Source organism: Monodon monoceros, unplaced genomic scaffold (genome assembly GCF_005190385.1).
Source record: "Monodon monoceros isolate NGI ecotype Baffin Bay Population unplaced genomic scaffold, NGI_Narwhal_1 Super_Scaffold_3, whole genome shotgun sequence".
Taxonomy (NCBI): domain Eukaryota; kingdom Metazoa; phylum Chordata; class Mammalia; order Artiodactyla; family Monodontidae; genus Monodon; species Monodon monoceros.
The window spans coordinates 84,533,620-84,552,266 of record NW_021703780.1 but is presented as its reverse complement, the minus strand read 5'-3'; positions in this window follow the sequence as shown (position 1 = coordinate 84,552,266).

The window sequence follows — 18,647 nt, the reverse complement described above, 5'->3', positions numbered from 1 at the left end:
TTTTTTGAATTATGGTTTTCTCAGGGTATATGCCCAGTAGTGGGATTGCTGGGTCATATGGTAGTTCTATTTGTAGTTTTTTAAGGAACCTGCATACTGTTCTCCACGGTGGCTGTACCAATTCACATTCCCACCAGCAGCCCTGTCCTCTTAAACACTGTCTTTGCCTTCCTCCTGGGACAGGAGGAGTTGTGAATGAGGCTGAGAGATGAAGCTAAGAGGAGAGGTGTTGGCTGAATCAATGCCAATTTTGTGAACAAAACAAAGTTGTTCTGTGCTAACAGGTTTTGAAAGCTTTTTGAACATGGCCTTGTACCTTTCATGGTTCTGAGGTTTTCCTACAACTCTTCTTAATTGAGTCTTTCCAGGCTGAGCTGCAGGATTTCAGTAATTCAACAACAAGAAAAGAGTCCTCAGAATTCTCTTCCTTCCCCTTTAAGCTGGGTGAGAAGGTGTCCCCCAGCTTTCTGCTTTTAACCACTGGAAAACATTCCAGGGAATCCGAGACAAGACCTGGATCAGGGCCGTCATTTTTTATTGTGCTTTGCACAGTGAGGGCTAAAATCCAGGCTGCTCTCCACTCATCAAGTCATGTACCCTGGCACCAGGCTGGCTGTGTTGCTTAGAGGGAGAGGTGCCCTACTCTAATTCACATGCTAGGGCACCCTGTGGGTGCACTGTGGTCCAGAGGCAGCCTTGAATGGATTTAACATTGTTTCAGATCCCCCCCTGTTTTAAGTCCGGATTATGATTTGTGATGATGCCATTTCTGGATAATACCTCTCATCTCTGTATTGGTAAGAGGAATCCAAATTCTTTCTCAAGGGAGAGAGGGGTTGACATTGGTACCTAGAACTGAGTTTTCACATGCTGGTGGGAAGGCGGGATCATCTCCTTGACACTTCCCAGCTGGTCTCTCCACCCACAACCCTAATCCAAGCCACAGTGGGTAATCTTAGCAGTCTTGGGAATGGTGGGGAAAGAAACTGAAAACTCAGTTAGCAAAACAACGGGTCCCAGCCTTAGAGCAGGCCAGTGTTAACCCCGAGAGAGACTGGCTTGCCTTAGAGCTCTTTCTTTCTGAGGAATCTGAAAGTCCTTCCACCCAACCCCCAGGACACTACAGGCACAGCTAAAGGGTTACATAGTATTTATGCCCTCTTTACTTCTGTTTCTAGATACTGTTAAGATGCCTTTCCAACATGCTGCCATGATTTAAGTTAGGCATGTGTGCTCATCCTGAAATATACACACTGGAATATATTTGGAACAGAGATAGGATTTTAAAGAAACAGAGAGATGATGAGTTTCAAGATCCCCTTCCTCCTGCCCCTCCACCAGGCTCATTCGATACCTGAAGATATTTATAACGTGGCATTACCTTGGTAGTAACGCATAGTGGTGAAAAAACAATCAATCTGAAGGGACAGACCTGGGTGGGTTCAGATCTTATCTCTGCCACTTACTAGCCGTATAACCTTAAGCAAACTGCTTAAACACTCTAGGCCTCATTTTCCTCATCTGTAAAACAGAGATAGTAAGTTTCTTCTCCATAACCTCATTGTGAGGTTCCATGAGATAATGCATGTAAAACAGCAAGGACAGGGCCGAGAACGTAGCACCCGTAAATGCCAGTTCTTCTCACGTCTCGAGACGGGAAGCCAAATGCTGGTTGAGAGCTTGAACACCTGACACAGTGTTTGTCATCTTTTGTTGGAGGACCCCCCTGTACTCCGTGTGAATGCTTTCAGAATTGGATCCTAGTTCCCAAAACCTTGTCCGTGTCGTTACTCCCACCAGGAAGAAGTTCTGGTTACCATGACGTGCACTTAGCCGTCAGCATGCCTCTCTGTCTCAGTCTCCAGGCCCCAGAAGTGCAGTGTTAGGCCAGGGAGCTTGTCACCAAGGGTGCAAAGCTGAAAGGAATGGGCCATCCATTGGACGTACTTTAGTTGCAAAGTTGTGTGGAAAAATGAAATACTGAAAACTCAGGGCACTGGTGGAGAGACAGAGCTCGTGGCAGCAGATTTTCCATTCTTATGCACAACTGCTTCTCTGTCTGGGATAAGACAAAACTTCCCAGTGGCTTCTTTTTAATCTAAGGAGGCAGTCAGTGGATGCCGGGATGAGGCAGCCCTTGGTTAGCTGCTACTAGGAACCTCTGGCAAGTCATTGAACCGCTATATAGCCCAGTTTTCTCCTCTATAGCATGGAAATATTAATAGCATCCACCTATCTCACTTACGTTTTGAGGATTAATTGGGATAATGAATGTAAAGTGTCTGGCACACAGTAAGCACTCAGTAGGTATACTTTGAGGCCAGCATCATTGTAATTATTACCTACATCTTGGTGATACTCAGTATATGATCTGCAAAGCAACCAGCTTTCTGTCCAAAGTTGGTAAATAGATGGTGGATGTCATATCTCTGTTGTGAATATCAACTATGAAATTTAGTCATTCTTTTCAAAGCTCTCTAAGGGCTTGTCCCATTCTGTGAGTTCTCTGGTTTGCTTCCCCACGGCCCATGCTCACCCTATGAAAGGATGCTTTCCTATGGCAGACACTGCTGGTTACCACCCCAACTGCCTGTCCCCCTTCTTTCTTGTGAATAGAAGACCAATTCTGTTCAGGCAGCCATGTGCCATGTGCCTGGCCCCAGGAGAGGAATCATAATTGGTGTAAGCCATTTCTGGCTGTCCCCTTTGCCTTTATCTTAATCGGTCTAGGAGAAGGCATGTGCTTGAGTTTCCAGTGAGATATAAGGGAAAGTCTCCCACTAAAAGGAGAGAGCAGTGTGGGGTGAGCCTCATTTCGGCCCCTGCTGTCTTCCTTCCTGCTTTAGGTACCGTCAGGTGAGAATGTGATGCTTGGAGCTACAGCTGCCATTTTGTAACCACGTGGTTATAAGCATGAGGATGACAGAGCAGAAAAATAGAAAGAGGCCAGCTTCTTGATGACAGCGCTAAGCTGCCAGGCTGACTCTGGGGATGCTTGCCTCCAAATTTCTATTTTAGTGTACAATAACTGTTCTTATGGTTCGGCCTATTGTGAATCTGATTTTCTGCTGCTTAATTGATACCCTCCTTTTCTGTTTGCCAAGTCTGGAAAATGACTGCTGTATAAATTCTGCCCTGATATAAAGACATTCAATTCCCATTTTCTTCCTCTATATTTGGATAATCAAGTGTCTTTAAATAAATTCCACTCACCATTATAGTGAAACTGCGTTTGCAAAGGTCACCAATGACCTCTTGATTGACGTGTCCAACAGCTTCATCTAATTTCACATCTTGCTGAACCCCTGATCCATTGGACAGCTTGACCACTTTCTTATTCTTAAAGTGAGTCCCTTCCTTGGCAGATGTCACTGTTCTTTCTACGTCTCTGGGCCCTCTATTTCCCCTTCTCTTTCTGCCCTTCAACCATGGATGAACCCCGACACTTTGCCCTTTGCGCTTTCCTTCTCATCTCTCACTAGGCACTTTCCCTGAATGCTTTCTCCACTTCTAAGCCGCCACGGGCCCGAGTGATCCCCACATCTGTGTCTCCCATGGAGGTGTTTCCTCAGCATCAGACCCACCTATGTCTCTGTGCACAGAACGTGCCCACTTGGACGTCCCCTCAGGACTGTAGACACCATTATTTCTAAACTGAACTATGTCCCCTACAAATTACTTGTCCTCTGTGACACACCTCGCCACTCACACTAGCTCTCAGCTGGAAACCTCAGAGTCATCTTCAGCAATTCCTTCTCTCCCAACAGCCAGTTAATCACCACCAAGTATAAGCACGTCTCTATCCTCAGGCGTCTGTGGCAGCTTCCTCATGTTCACGGCCATGGCCTCTGTTCGTCACCTCTGTATCGCAAAAGCCTCTCATGCACCTCAGATCTCTTCCCTTCCCCATCATTTGCATTGCTGTTAGGGTGGATTTTCTAAAAGCGAATTGAATCAGATTGTTGGATTTGAAATTTTCCAAGCGGATAAATGTGTGTGTGAGAGGTGGATGGGTGGGGAGACTGTATCAGCCCATCGTGCCCTCCGAATAAAGTCCGCACTTTAAAACATGGCGCAGAAGACCCTCTAGTCACTCTGGGAACAGACTGCATCTTGCGTGTCGTCCCCCACCGTCTCCCCTCCACCTTCCCTGCATCCTCAGCTCGACCTCCCGGGGACTCCTCTTCCCCTCTGCTGTGTCCTCTGATTGGGTGCCAGACCCCCATTCCCCAGCATTCTGAACTCCTAGCATCCTCTGGTTCTCACATCACGCTGCACTTCTTCCCCAAAGCATCCCCTGAGCCTAGGACTAAACCGGAGTTTCTCATCCTCGGCACGGTTAACGTTTAGGGCTGGATGGCTCCTTGCTGTGGGCCGTCCTGGGCATTGCAGGATGTCGTGCAGCATCCCTGGCCTCTGCCTGCTCGATGCCAGGAGCTCCCTTCCCCCACAGCTGCGGCAAGGAAAACACGTCCAGAGACTACAAAACATTCTCTGGGGGACAAAATCGTCCCACCACCCTCCTTGAGAACCATTGAACTAGACTGAGTTCCCTTCTTATCACCCCATAGCTCCCTGTTTTTCCCCGATCATAACACCCATGGCGCATTTTTAAAATGACTCGTCTGACTGTCTCATCTGTTTCAACCGACTGTTATCTCCAAGAGGGCATCTCCCAGGGCCTGGCACCCAATAGGCATGCAGCGTAGCTTCACGAAAGAGATGGCTCCATGGTGGGAGCAACCTTGCTTGTCCTCTGCCTAGCGCCCAGTATGGTGCTACCACACAGTAGCGCTCATAAATATTTGCTGAGTGAAGGAACGACCGAAGGATCCCATTCAAACACTCGTTTCCTTGCGAAACTTTTAAGTATCCGAGTGAACGTTACAATCTTTTCTTCTCTTTACCCTGTAATATTTTGGGCATGCCCCTGTCCTCCAGCACTCATTCCACTGAATGATAATTACAACCAACTTGTTAAGAAATGTTGGTAGAAATTAAACCATGCTCTCTCTCTTCAGGCCTTTCTCTAGAAACAGGAAAACTAGGTCCGTTCCTGTTCCCAGGGATCGCATGGTCTCCCTTTTCCTTAAACTGCTACACCTGTTCTGCCCCCGGCTGCTCTCAGCCACACCCACCATACACGCTCATCCATCTTCCTCGGCTGACTTCAAAGAGGAGGACGGTCTCAGAGCCGCTGAGAATGAAGCACCGACTTCCGCTTGAAGGCCCCCTTTTGCCCTGCTCGCTCGCAGCCTCTCCCGCTGGGAGATGGGATGGGAAAGACCACCTCTGCAGCGTGCCCATCCCTGATGACTTGAAATGCAAGAGGCTACAGTGGGCTCCACGCTGGAAAGGAGCCTTGTATTATTCAGGTGAACAAAGCGGTGGTCAAAAAGGAGAGCAGCCTGCTTGGGAAAAGAGATCAGGAGTCAGAGAAGAGTTGGGTGTCCTTTTCTGCACAGTAGACGGTTAATATGCATTTTTTAGTCGCAAAGGCCTGTAGGGAGAAGATGCCGAAGTTAATATTTATGTTTGGCACCCAGTCAGCACGGAGGCCCGGTGTTTGGTTTGAGGTCAGCTCCGTTTAAGCAGCCAGGCCAGGTGCAGACCCACACGCAGGACCTTTGAACTCACTGTGTAGCAATCCAGATGTTCAGCAGAGGTGATGAACTTGGGTCACTGATGATGAGAGAGTGTGCAGTGTTCTTCTAGCATCTTCCACGGGGAGCCCTGGACAGTAGACTTGGCCCCGAGCCCGTTTTCCTCGCTAGAGTCAAGAAACAGTAGCAGCTGCAGTTGTTGCTAGGGATGAGGGATCATCCACTGGGGAGTTGAAACAGCCAGGAGGGGGAGGTGGGTAGCAGGAAGGAGGTCATGAAATTGACCGTGCTTAGCCGCTGCCCTCGTTCGGATTACTTGGGGCCCTTCTGCAATGGGAAAAATATTAGGCTTTAAATGACAGCCCTGACAAACATGATCCGTATGAGCAAATCAGTCTCAAAAGCAACTGCTATCATTTATTAATGGAGGACTTGCCAAACTGCATGGTTCTTCTAGGGTTTTCCAAGTCCCACACTTTGCCTCAAAAATGTGCAGTGAGAGGGGTTTGAACTTTTTGAATTTAATGCAAAGCACACGTGTTGTTTGGGGTTTGTTTGTTTGTTTTTACAGTTGCAAAATATGTTATATAAAAAAGAACCATATAGCAATAAAATGGTAATGTAAACACAAACCCTCCAAAAGGATGCAACATATTTCTAATGAAAGGAAACAACCACCTTCGCTTGATCCACAAAAAAATTAAAAAAGACGAAGAGGGGCCGTTTCATTCACAGCGTGTGGAATCCTACTGTCTACTGCTCTCTGAGTGAGTATTTTTGAGGCAAGACTTAAAAAAAACGGGAATTTTCCGAACGAAGCAGCTCCTGGCATAGCGGAAAGGGCGCTGACGTTGGCAGTCAGGCAGCTTGAATTCTGGTCTTCACTGCTGACCCCCTGCTTCCTGGCTTCCACCCCCAGCGCTCCATTCGAAGTGCTCTTGTCAAGGGTACCAGTGACCTTCTAATTGCTAAAGCCAAAGGGCATTTTTCAGTCCACTTCTGACCCGACCTCTCTTCAGCAGATGACACTCTTTCCTCCTTGAAATCCTCTCACCCTGAGCCTTCAATGACACCATCCCATCCCGGTTATACTCTAGCTTTCCCTGTCACTCCCTCTCAGACCCTCTCTAGGCTGTTTTCTTTTCCACCAATGGCTACCAGCAGCTGCCGTGTGCTGAGGTCATGCAGGCTCTGTGTGCATTTTCTTGTCAACTCCTCACAGCAACCCTGGGAGGTAGGGCTTAGTGGTTCCACTTTACAGACAAGGAAAGTAAGGCTCTGAGCGATGAAGCAATCCTCACCCCAGGTCACACAGCTGATACGTAGCTGGACTGGAATTCCCATCTAGGTTCGTTTGAATCCACAGTCAAATTCTCGGCGACCACAGTGCCGTTTATCTTCCCCAGGTAGCCCCCTAAATAGGCGTGTTCCCCGGAGCTCGTGTTTGGCCCCTGTTTCTTCTGCCTGCCCCGTCCCTGGAGAGGTTCATCTACAGCCTTCCTCTCATAGCCCCTCTATGACAGCTTCAAAATATAGCCAAAATCTGTCCTGTGCTCCACGTTTCCAGCTGTTCCCAAGATTTCTCCATTTGCGTGTGCCACAGTCACCTCGTAGAGGTGGTGATGGTGGACCCACTAGCGACCATTCCATTCCCGATATTTTACCGAAGTCCGTGATTGCTTAAGGAGTGGGCGCATGACCTGATTCAGGCAGGAGAGATTGCTGGGAATGTCTAGCAATAAGGGGTTATTCTCTCTCTTAAATAGACACATGAAAAGTGGTTCCTTTTCTTCTTCTAGATGATGTTGTGCCTTGTAATACTGGAGTGGTGACAGCCATCAGCAACCATGAGGGGTAGGTTGAATCCAACAAGAGGAGGAGGGAATCTGGGTCCTTAATGACCCGCTGATTGTATCTTACTGGGACAGGGGCTTCCAGCTATGTTAAATAACACATTTTCTCATTGTTTGTATGGGTTTTTGTTTTTGTTTTGTTGTTTGCAGCCAAAAGCATCCTAAGTGACACATCAAATTCATCATATCTACGACTCAACTCATTATCTCCGCCTCCAAACAGCCTCCCCTCCTATGACTCTATCTCTATTAATAGCACCATGGTTGACTCATTCACCCAAGTCCGAAACCTGGACATAATCCTTGACTCCTCACTCTGCCTCACCCCTAAAAGTGCGATCATGAATTACGTCCAGGAGATTCTACTATTGAAAATCTCTCGTGTTCTTTCCATTTACCCTCTCCTTGTTCTTTTCAGTTCTCTTCAGTTCTTTGCCATTTTACTGGTTTTCTGCCCCGTTTCTCAGTTTCTCAAGCCACCACCATCTATATTGCTCCCAACGAGATTTTTAAAACTCAGTACCAATCCAGCAACTTCCTTGATTAAAATGTGTCGGCAGTCCCCTTGTCTTCAAGATGAAATCCATCCAATCCACATGGTTTCTAAGATGCTTCAAGATGGCCCTTACCTCTCTGAACTCTCACTTCCACCGCTCCACACATGCTCTAAGTTCTAGCCCACTGATTTTTATGGTCCACGAGCCAAGTGTCACTGCATGTGTGGTTCCATGGACCTGGGATGTCCTCCCTGACTTGTCTCCCTGGACAATCCTGGTTGGCCAGTAGATTCTTATGCACCTTGGCTTGCCACTCATACAACATAGCAGGTGTGAATTTCAGGCATGCCAGAAATAGCTTGCCTTATTTTCATCTCTCTCCCCTTGATTTTTATTTTGAACCCCCATCCCAACTCAATCTTGGTCCATTTGATGCTTCCCCTTTCTCTGGCATTGTATCCAAGTTCTAGACTCTCCGGCATTGTATCCACGTGTCAGGGTGCCGAGGGACGTGTCTGCCTGGTCTCAGGGCATCTGTTCATCACAGGTTGCCGTAGAGACATCCCTGGTTTTCTGTTCATGGCCCCTTCCAGTCCAGGAGTCATCTTGGCAACGCCCACTCCACGCTGGGTCCCTGGAATCTCTACAAGGTGGCTTTTGCTGTGCCCGCGTAGGCACCCCTCTGCCTGCTCTGAGGTCTTGCCACCTTCCTGGGGGTTTGTGGACGGACACCCCTGCTCTCTGGCCCTTGCCCTCTCCGTCTCGTTACCTCCTTGCCATCTCTCCCTCCCTCAGCACCTGGGAAGTTTTCTTGTCTCAAAAAAGCACTTCCATCTGCTTTCTTCTTCTGAACATTTGCTTATTCCTTACTTCCCCTAAGCTCCCCTTTGGGAACGTGGAGGGCTTAGAATTAGGGAACGTGAGAGGCAGAGATTGACAGGCCTTATTTGCTTGTACTGTATCACGTCGCTTCCTTCAGACAGAGAATTAACTGCCTGGGAAAGAGGAAAATGCCAGGAGACAGAAGAACACAGAGGGACCATTACAATCACCTGGCCACTGCTGCCCTCCCCACCCTGCTGTCATTATTGGCTTTTGGCCCATTTCTCCCAGCCCGTGCGTTCCAGCGGCCCAGGTCTGCCGTGGCCTCCCCTTCCCAGGGGTTGTCAGCACCTGGAAGCTGGCACATGGTAGGTGCCTCGTAAACAGCTGTCAAATCTAAAGCTAAAAAACTAAGACGAGAGTAGACGTTGGAGCCAGGGAGAGCTGAATGAATCCTGCCAGCTGCCTTCCTGGGGGTGTGACCTGGGGCCAGTTTCCACAGCTCTGTCTGTGGGCAGTAGCCACGGGGAGGCGAGGACTCGAAGAGGAGGTGAGAGACAGTGCTCCTTAAAGCCCTGGCGTTTGTACGTCCCCTCCTCCTCACCTGCCCACATTCTGGCTCAATTTTATCATCTCCCCTCACCCTTGTCATGTGGCCCAAACTTCTGTATCAGACGCCTCTCCTTTGCAGATGCCTTTGGTGAGACCAAACGTTTTTGCCCTGACCCTTCCAGGTGGGTCCCTACTCTCCCTCCAGTGAATGACTTTCAGGATTCTTGAGTTCCAGGGATTCAGTGTGTGATAAAGTACAGAGAACTTGGAATTCTGGTTCTGCCATGCCCTGGCTGTGGGAAGATGGACAGGTTTCTGGGTCTCAGTTTCCTCATCCGGAAGATGGGAGTGATGATAACTAGACTCGGGCTGCCTGGGTTCACATCCCAGCCCTGCCACTTTCCAAATATGCAGCTCAGGGCAAGTGACTTTTGTCTTCATTTCCTGTTTATAAAAGAGGCATCGGGCTTCCCTGGTGGCACAGTGGTTGAGAGTCCGCCTGCCGATGCAGGGGACACGGGTTCGTGCCCCGGTCCGGGAAGATCCCACGTGCCGCGGAGCGGCTGGGCCCGTGAGCCGTGGCCGCTGAGCCTGCGCGTCCGGAGCCTGTGCTCCGCAACGGGAGAGGCCGCAACAGTGAGAGGCCCACATACCGCAAAAAAAAAAAAAAAAAAAAAAGAGGCATCGTCATAGAAGCCATCTCACAGGATTATTGTTAGCGTTCACTGAGTTAACAAACCTAAATTGTTCAGCACCTCGCCTGTAAGCGCTCCACGTATGTTGGTTATCATGATCCCGCGGTGGCCTCTCTTTAGCTACCTACAAACTCATGGCACTTTATTAGTCTGCTTGGGCTGCTGTAACAAAATACCACAGACAGGGTGGCTTAAAACAGCAGAAATTTATTGTCTCACAGTGCTGGAGGCTAGAAGTCCATGATCAAGGTGTCTGCCGGTTTGGTTTCTCCTGAGGCCTCTCTCCTTGGGTTGCAGACAGCCACCTCCTGCTGTGTCCTCACATGATCTTTCCTCAGTGTGCATGCATCCCCAGTGTCTCGTCCTCTTCTTATAAGGTCAGATTGGATGAGTTCCCACACTAACGGGTTCATTTAACGTAATCACTGCTTTAAAAGCCCTCTCTCCGAATAGTCACGTTCTGAGGAATTGGGAGTTAGGGCTTAACATATGAATTTGAGCAGGGGGCACAATTCAGTCCATGACAACATGTAAAGAGACCCCACCATTAGATGTCTGTTCTTTGGGGGAGCCTCTTTCTTAACCTAATTCTTGATTAATGAATCCCAGGGTGTTTGGGTTGAGGGGATTTCTTTTGTGGTTTAGTAGAGAGACCCCGCTCTCAGAGAAGCAGGTTTTGAAGCTCCAATTTAAAACCTGCTCATGGGTCTGAGGGTGGCTGTGAGGACCAAGAGGGCAGTGTGGGTGAAACCCTCCACAATCTCCACATCCCCAGGTTTTTGCCTCTGACCTAAAAAGACAGAACTAGATGGATTGTCTTGATTCTCCTTTGCATCCTCAAAACTCTATGACTGTGATTCTAAGGGTGGAAATTCGAGCATCAAGAACAAGCTGCTGGGGAAGCAGTTTCTGGGCCCAAGGCATCAGCAGATATTGTTGAGTCGATGAAGGAAACCACACCCATCTTAGGGAAGCTCCCACTCTGCATCTCCCCAAGGCCCAAACTGCAGCAGTGTCAGTGTGTATCACTCAGTCCCCGGGTTCGGGCACATGTGGCTTGTCTGCTTTGGCAAGAACTCACAGTAATGTGGGCCCATTAACTAGGTGTGCAAGGGGCAGGAAACCTACTTGTCTTTAAGAGGACCCCGGGATGCTCGGTCAAAAAAGACCACTAAAAAAAAAAAAAAAGAAAGACCACTTGAACTTCCACATCTGTCCACCTTCCTCAGGCTCCCTCCAAAACCGGCTGGTTCTTTTTCAATGCAAGGTGTGCTCTAGAAGCAGAGATGAAGGGATGGAGTCGGAGAGTCAGACGCCGAGTTTGAATTCAAACCCTGTCCCTGGCTGTGGGCACATCACTGACTCCGTTTCTTCATCTGTCAAATAGGGTCATAATAGTTCTTGCCTCACTGGATCATTTGCAATTTCAATGGGGTAACAGGTGTAAAAGTGCTTCATTCATTCCACCAATAATTTTTGAGCTCCTGCTACGTGTAGGAACATCTCCTACACTGTTCTAGGCACTAAGGATACAGAATGAAACGAAGCAAAGCCATCGTCCTGAGAGAAATTAAATTCTAGTGGAAGAGCCAGGCAAAAACAATGCACCATGCAATGCCAGATCATGATAAGGATGTAAAGAAAAATAAAGCAGGATGAGGGGATGGCACTGACTGGGGTGACACCACGTAAGGTGGCTTAGTCGGAGAGGTCCTCTCTGAGGAGGGAGCATTTAGCAGCCACCTGAACCATGAGAGACATGGAGCCATGGGAATATCTGGGGGAAGAACAGTTAGAAAGGCCCTAAGAGGTGGCTGCACTTGGCAGGAAACTGCAAGAGGCCCGTGTGCCTGGAGCTGAATTGGGAGTGGATGAAGTCAGCGGGCCTTGAAGACTAGGGTCAAGATTCTGGATTTTAGGGAGCTCCCTGGCGGTCCAGTGGTTAGGACTCTGCACTTTCACTACCGAGGGTGGAGGTTTGATCCCTGGTCAGGGAACTAAGACCCCACAAGCCACATGGCGCAGCTGAAAATAAAAAAGGATTCTGGATTTTATAACCCCTAAGCATTATATGTAATGTTTAGCTATTAATTCCATTTAGCTCGTGAATCTCTCAGGGAAATGTATGATTTATTAATTTTTTATGTACTGTGAGGTTGGAATAAAAACAGAACATTTACTTTGTCATCTCAAAATTGATTAAGAAGAAAAGATCAACATCCTTGATACATTTTATATTGACATAATAAAGAATATTAAATGTAAAGACAGAAGGAAAATGTTAGAGGAAAAAAAGAAAAGATTCTGGATTTTAACCAAAGCGTCATGAAAAGTCACTGGAGGATTTTCAGCAAGGGGAGTGACTGTCATCTACATCTTAGAAGGATCCTCTGGTTGCTGTTTGGAGAAGAGACTTTAAGGAATCATGGTAGTCACCAAGCTGATCGCCAAATATTTCCTGCACCTCTCGGGCACATGGTAGGCTGCACTTCCTGTTGCCAACTGACCAGTGAGCTGGGGGCAGAAGCCCACGAGTGTCATTTCCAGGGCAGGCACTCAGTTGCCAGTACGAGACCCTCCAGAGTTCCTTTTTCCTCTGTGTCGGCAACCAGTAATGTTGGAGGTGAAGCCTGGGTTGCAGGGGGAGGAGTCGGAAAAGAGCTGCAGCTGGCCTGCAGTGGGCACATCACTTCAGCAAGAAGTCAACCTTTGTCAGGATAAATCATGAAGATTTGGGAGCTGTAACCATAACCTAACCTAACCTATCCTAGCAGGTACCAGGAGCAAGAGGGGAAGTAGGGAGCCAGTTAGGAGGCTGGAAGGTGATCCCAGCTTGGACTGGAGTGAAAGCAACAGAGAGGATGAGGAGTGGTCAGGTTCAGGATATACTGAAGGTTAAGTACAAAGGATTTGCTGATGGACGGGAGGTAGGGTATTAGGGAAAGTAAAGAGTCACGGATGACTCCAGGGATTATGGCCTGAGTAACTTACTGAAAAGAGCACCCAGGACAGCACAGGGTTACCCACAGCGCTAGGTGCACAGCAGAGCTACAAAATGCTAGCTCTTTGCTTAGTACTATGAAGGGAGCAGGCAATGTAGAATGTAGAGGCTTTGGGACCTTTTCAACCCAAAACGATCAAGAGTCAGATTTATTGAGGCATAATTTACGTACAGTGAAATGTGCTCTTTGGGGTGACTAGGTATGAATTTTGACAAATTCGTTTTGTCTTGTCACCACCCGCACAGTCAAGATGTAAACTGCTTCCATCACGCCCCCAATTCCGTTTTTGCTGCTCCTCCCTTTGCAGTCGCATCCTCCTTCCACCCCTGATGCCTGGCAACCACTGATCTGTTCTCCATCCCTGTCGTTTTGCCTTTTCCAGAATGTCACATGAATTGAATCACACCCTGTGGGACCTTTGGAGGCGGCTTCTTTCACTTAGTTGAATGCATTTGAGATTCACCCGGGCTGCACAGATGTGTCAATAGTTTATTCCTTTTCCTGGCTGAGTGGTATTCCATGGTGTGGAGGTACCTACCACTCTTTGTTTCCCATTCACCAGCTGAAAGACATTTGGGTTGTTTCCAAATTTTGGTGATGATGAATAAATATCTGAGTACAGGTTTTTGTGTGAACATATGTCTTTATTTCCCTTTGTAAATTTCTAGAAGTGGGATTGCTGGCTCATATGGTGAGTGTATGTTTAACTTTGTAAGAAACTGTCAAACCGTTGTTGCAGAGGACTCATACCATATTGCACTCCCACTGGTGTTGTTTGAAGGCGGCTCCATGTCTTCCCCGGCACTTGGGAATGTCAGGATTTTTTGATTTAAGCCATTTGAATGTGCAGTAGTATCTCACTGTGGTTTAATTTGCATTTCCCTAATGAATAATGATGTGGAGTGTCTCTTCATGTGCTTATTAGCCATTCATACCTCTTTTTTGACAAAATGTCCATTCAGATCTTTTCCTCATGTTTCGCTAGGTTGCTTGTTTTTTAATTGTATCCTAAGAGTTCTTCATGTATCCTGGATACAATTCCTTTATCAACTATGTGTTTTGCAAATGTTTTCGCCCAGTCTTTGACTTGTTTTTCATTTTCTAAAGTGTCTTTGAAAGAGCAGAAGTTTTTAATTTTGATGAAGTCCAAGCTACCAACTTTTTCTTTTATGCGTCATGTGGTTTTCTTGGTATCATATCTAAGTAATCTTGCTCTATCCAAAGCCACAAAGGTTTCTTCTATATTTTTTCTGGTAGTTTTATAGTTTTAGGTTTTACACTTACGTCTCTGATCTGTTTTGTTTGTTTATTTATTTATTTATTTATTTATTAACGGCTGCATTGGTTCTTCGTGGCTGCGCACGGGCTTTCTCTAGTTGCGGCGAGCGGGGGCTACTCTTGGATGCAGTGTGCGGGCTTCTCATTGCGGTGGCTTCTCCTGTTTCGGAGCACAGCCTCTAGGCGTGCGGGCTTCAGTAGTTGTGTCATGCGGGTTCAACAGTTGTGGCTCACAGGCTCTAGAGCGCAGGCTCAGTAGTTGTGGCGCACGGGCTTAGTTGCACCGAGGCATGTGGGATCTTCCCGGACCAGGGCTCGAACCTGTGTCCCCTGCATTGGCAGGTGGATTCTTAATCACTGCGCCACCAGGGAAGCCCTCTGATCTATTTTGAATTAATTTTTGTAAATGGTGTGAGGCATAACCCAGGGCAAATGTGACTTGTGATATTTCCTACTTGCTCAAGAAGCAGATCAATAAAACTTCCTGTCTCTGATGAGCACGTGCACAGGTGACAGTGTGGCTCATTGCAAAATCTGGTTAAGGTTCAAACACAGACGGTCAGGGAAGCTCCACCTCTTTCTGACTCCGGGGCTGCTTCTTTAGAAGTTAATCCTGTCTTCAGTAACAGCTCCACAGATGCCGCCAGTGATCTCAGCACAGGCCTGAGTTTTTCAGTGAAATGAGCTAGGTTTTCCCCAGTTCCTAAGATACTCCAGGTAGTTAGATGCTTCAAGAAACAATGTTCTCTCTTAAACCACTGAAGGAACATTCAGTGCAAAGTAGGGCATTAAAGCTTTGCAATTACGATCAAAATCTTAACCTTCCTAGCTTCCGTCCTTCGTGGGTGACTTTTTCAGTCACTAAGTGATACTGTTTTTTCCTTACTGTTCTCCTCAATAACACCATCTTGAGAAGTTTCATTACAATTATTTAGATCTTGGTACACTTAAAACATCAAGAATAAAATTGGACGAGGAGAGGGGGTTAGGAAGCCAACAGAGAATTGTCCACTTGTGATTTGGTCAACTGAGGACATTCTAAGCAAGGCAAGTACTGTCTACTATTGCCGCCGCTCCATTGAAAAAGGAGGATTTAAGTCACCCAACCCTACAAGAAAAGAAAAAACTTGGAAGGACATAATCTCAGAATAAAAAATAGTCTTTGCTGAGAACCAACTAATTGGTAATTTACTTGAGTGTAGGAAGGTATTCATACATTTCCTTTTTAGTTTTCTCATTTCACTGCAGGTTGGTGAAAACCTCACCCCAAACCACAGTTTGGACTCAGACCATAGGAAGGTGTAACATGGGGGGCGGGGGTGGAGTAAGCCCTAAGGCATCTGGAGAAAGGCTTTTTTTTCCTCTCACTTGTGCGTAATACCCTTATTGGGTGTTGCTGAAGTTCAGAGCCCCAGTCTTAGTGTTTAGGTTTTCTGCCTGGAGTAGCACTTGCAAATGTAAAGGCAGGAGGAAGCTGAGTTGATAACATTCCAGACCCTTCCTTTGACAGGCACCAGTAGGTTTTGCTTCTTTCTGGAGTATAAGAAAGGGGGGAAGCTCTTTTCGAACTGCCCTTCCCTGTCCAACTCCCAAGCTAATCTAAAGATCCTCCCCCTGCCTCCCTGCTCTAAGGGGTCTGTCTCTCCCAGTCCCTCATTCATGAAGGCAGACCAAAGACAGTCCCAGGCAGACAGAGAGTCTTGGTAAACTCATCAGTGGTTTCCATGGCACTCAGGATAAAGACCCTGCTCCCGTCTCAGCCCACCCTGCCGTACAGGACGTAGCCAGGGGCTACCTCTCTGGCCCCATCTCTCCTCTCTCACGGGGCTCCTGGCACAGCTGCTCACCTCTGTCTCCTCCAAAGCCCCACATCCCTGAATGCTCTTCCTTTCTCTTCTCCTAGGCAATCTTGCCTTGCTTCCCGTACTTTGTAGCATTTGTCACAATCATAATTAATTACTCTGATGAAGTCTGCCTGCTGAAGTAGAATGTAAACTCCAAAAGATCAGGAATTAAGTCTATCTTGCTTATCTGATCTTCCCATCCCTGGCATGGGGCAAGGCATGGAGTTGCTGTGCAATAAATTACTGTTAAATGAAAGAAATCCTCTTCGATGCATGTTTACCAGGCACTGTTCTAGGCATTTATATATCACAGTGTGTGTGTTTTGGAGGGGGGGTGGGGTGTGGTGAGGAGAAAAAGAGAAAAAAAAATCCTTGCCGTTACAGAGCTTCTATCCTACTGGGTAAAGATCTGCTAAACAAGATAAGCAAACAGCATGGTATGTCAGATGGTGATAAGTGCAAAGGAGACAAAAGAAAGGCAGTTAAGGGACACACAGGGAGCTGGTGGACGGTACTTTTAGATTTGGTGACCAGGAAAAACCTCACGGAGAATGTGACTTTTGAGCAAAGACCTGAAGGAGGCAAGGCAGCTGAAAATGTGGTTATCTGGGAAAAGAGCATTCCAAGCACAGGGAACAGCAAGGGCAAAGGCCCTGTGGTGGGAGCACGGCTTGTTCCTGGAAGAGCCCGTGTGACTGAAGTGGAGTGAATGAGAGGGAAGGAGGCAATATGTCCAAATGTGGTCTTTTAATCTGCCCTGTGTATCCATGGAATCATTTACACCAGACATTTCTTGGGGAGTGCTTCTAACCAGCGTCTGTTCTAAAACCACGGGCTTCTAATAGTTTTTAAAGCAGTAGAACCCTTCCTTCCAATGAAATACGAAGTGGAAGTTCAAGATAGGAAACAGAGGAGCAGCAAGGCAGCTCTCTGTCAACTCCCACTCATCCCTTCACCCCACACTGGTTCAAGGTTACGCTGTGGAGGAAGATTTATTCCCCACGCAGCTCAGGTTGAAACCACCGCTCTAGGATCATAGTCTGATGCTCTGCCTAGAGTCATGCTGTTCTCCAGCATGAAGGAGTCTTGTCTGGCTCCTGTAACTACAAGGAGACTTTCAGTAGATATTTACGTCCAACATGTGAACGAACTTAGAGCTTCTACAGTTACAACCACATGGTGATGTGTGGGTCTGATATGTTTCTAGAAACTAGTTCTCTATTCTGGAACTTCTTTTTTCTTCAAACCAGTTTTTAAACTTTTTCTCTTTTTGAAGAGATAAAACAGGTCAAACACACACACACACAAATACACTAAAAAAGTCAGTCTCCTATGGATAACTAAATGACCATGTATTGGCAATGGAATTTCACACCCTTAAGCAAACAAAAAATGAATTACTGAGATAGCCAACAGTATGGATGAATATCACAAATATTTTGTTGAGCAAAAGGTGCCAGCCAGACACTTCAGTCCATACCGTGTGACCCATGTGTACGATGTTCAGGCAAAGCTAATCTGCAGGGAGAGGAGTAACTCGCCGGAAAGATGAAAAGATTCTGTATCTTGATCCAGATGGTGCATGCAAAGGTGCAGTGGATACACATAAAAATTCACGGAGCTGCAAAACAATTCGTGCGTTTTACTCTTGGTAAATAGTAATAAAGTCCGTCTCCTTCCCACTACCTGTGGCTTCCCGCTACCCAAGTTTCCATCCCACAAGGCCACTTCTCCAGCCGGGATTTCTTAATGCCCCTTTTCTCGCAGTACCTTCACGCTAGGGGCAGAATCCTGGGAGCATGCCAGGCAGACATCAGAGGCCAAGGCTGCAGGCACTGTGCCATGGCTTGTGTGCATGCCCCTTGCCTTCCTCTGGCCTCTTTGGCCCTCCTCTTCCTCCTTTCCTCCCTGGAGGGTTGCGGGAGGTGGCTGACCCTGGCTGATCAGTGTGTTCGTGCTGGCCCTCCAGGGTGTGCCTGCCTAGGAAGGACAGCGTGTGCTTATCAAGCTTATCCGTTGACACATTCCCTCCCTCTTTAATTCTCTCCCTTCTGATCCCTGGACTGATCCTAGGACTTCTTGCTCCCCGGGCACTCTGTCTCAGGGAAGTGAGCTTCCCTGGTCTACTGCCCTGGAATGCTTCCCTTTTATGGGGCAGTCTTGACAGCAACCCACTTTGTGTTTGCATATAAACTGGGGGGAGGGGGGCTGTCTCAGTGGAAGCTGAGGGCCCGTCTTATCTTCCCTCCACACCCCTATCCCCACCCCCCAACTTCTAGCATTATCCCTTGAGCCTGTCCCTTACCCCACCCAGGGCTTCAGCCCAGCCAAGCCTTTTATCTTATCATCTGTGGTTTTCCCCCTACCACGATTCCCCATTGCCTAAGGCCAGAGGGGCCTGAGTCACGTTCAAGTCAATTTGGCAAGCGTCCTTGGAGCAGGGCAGAAAGTAAAGGGTACTACTTGTTCCTCGCCTCTAAGCTTCTGAAGCAGGGGAAATG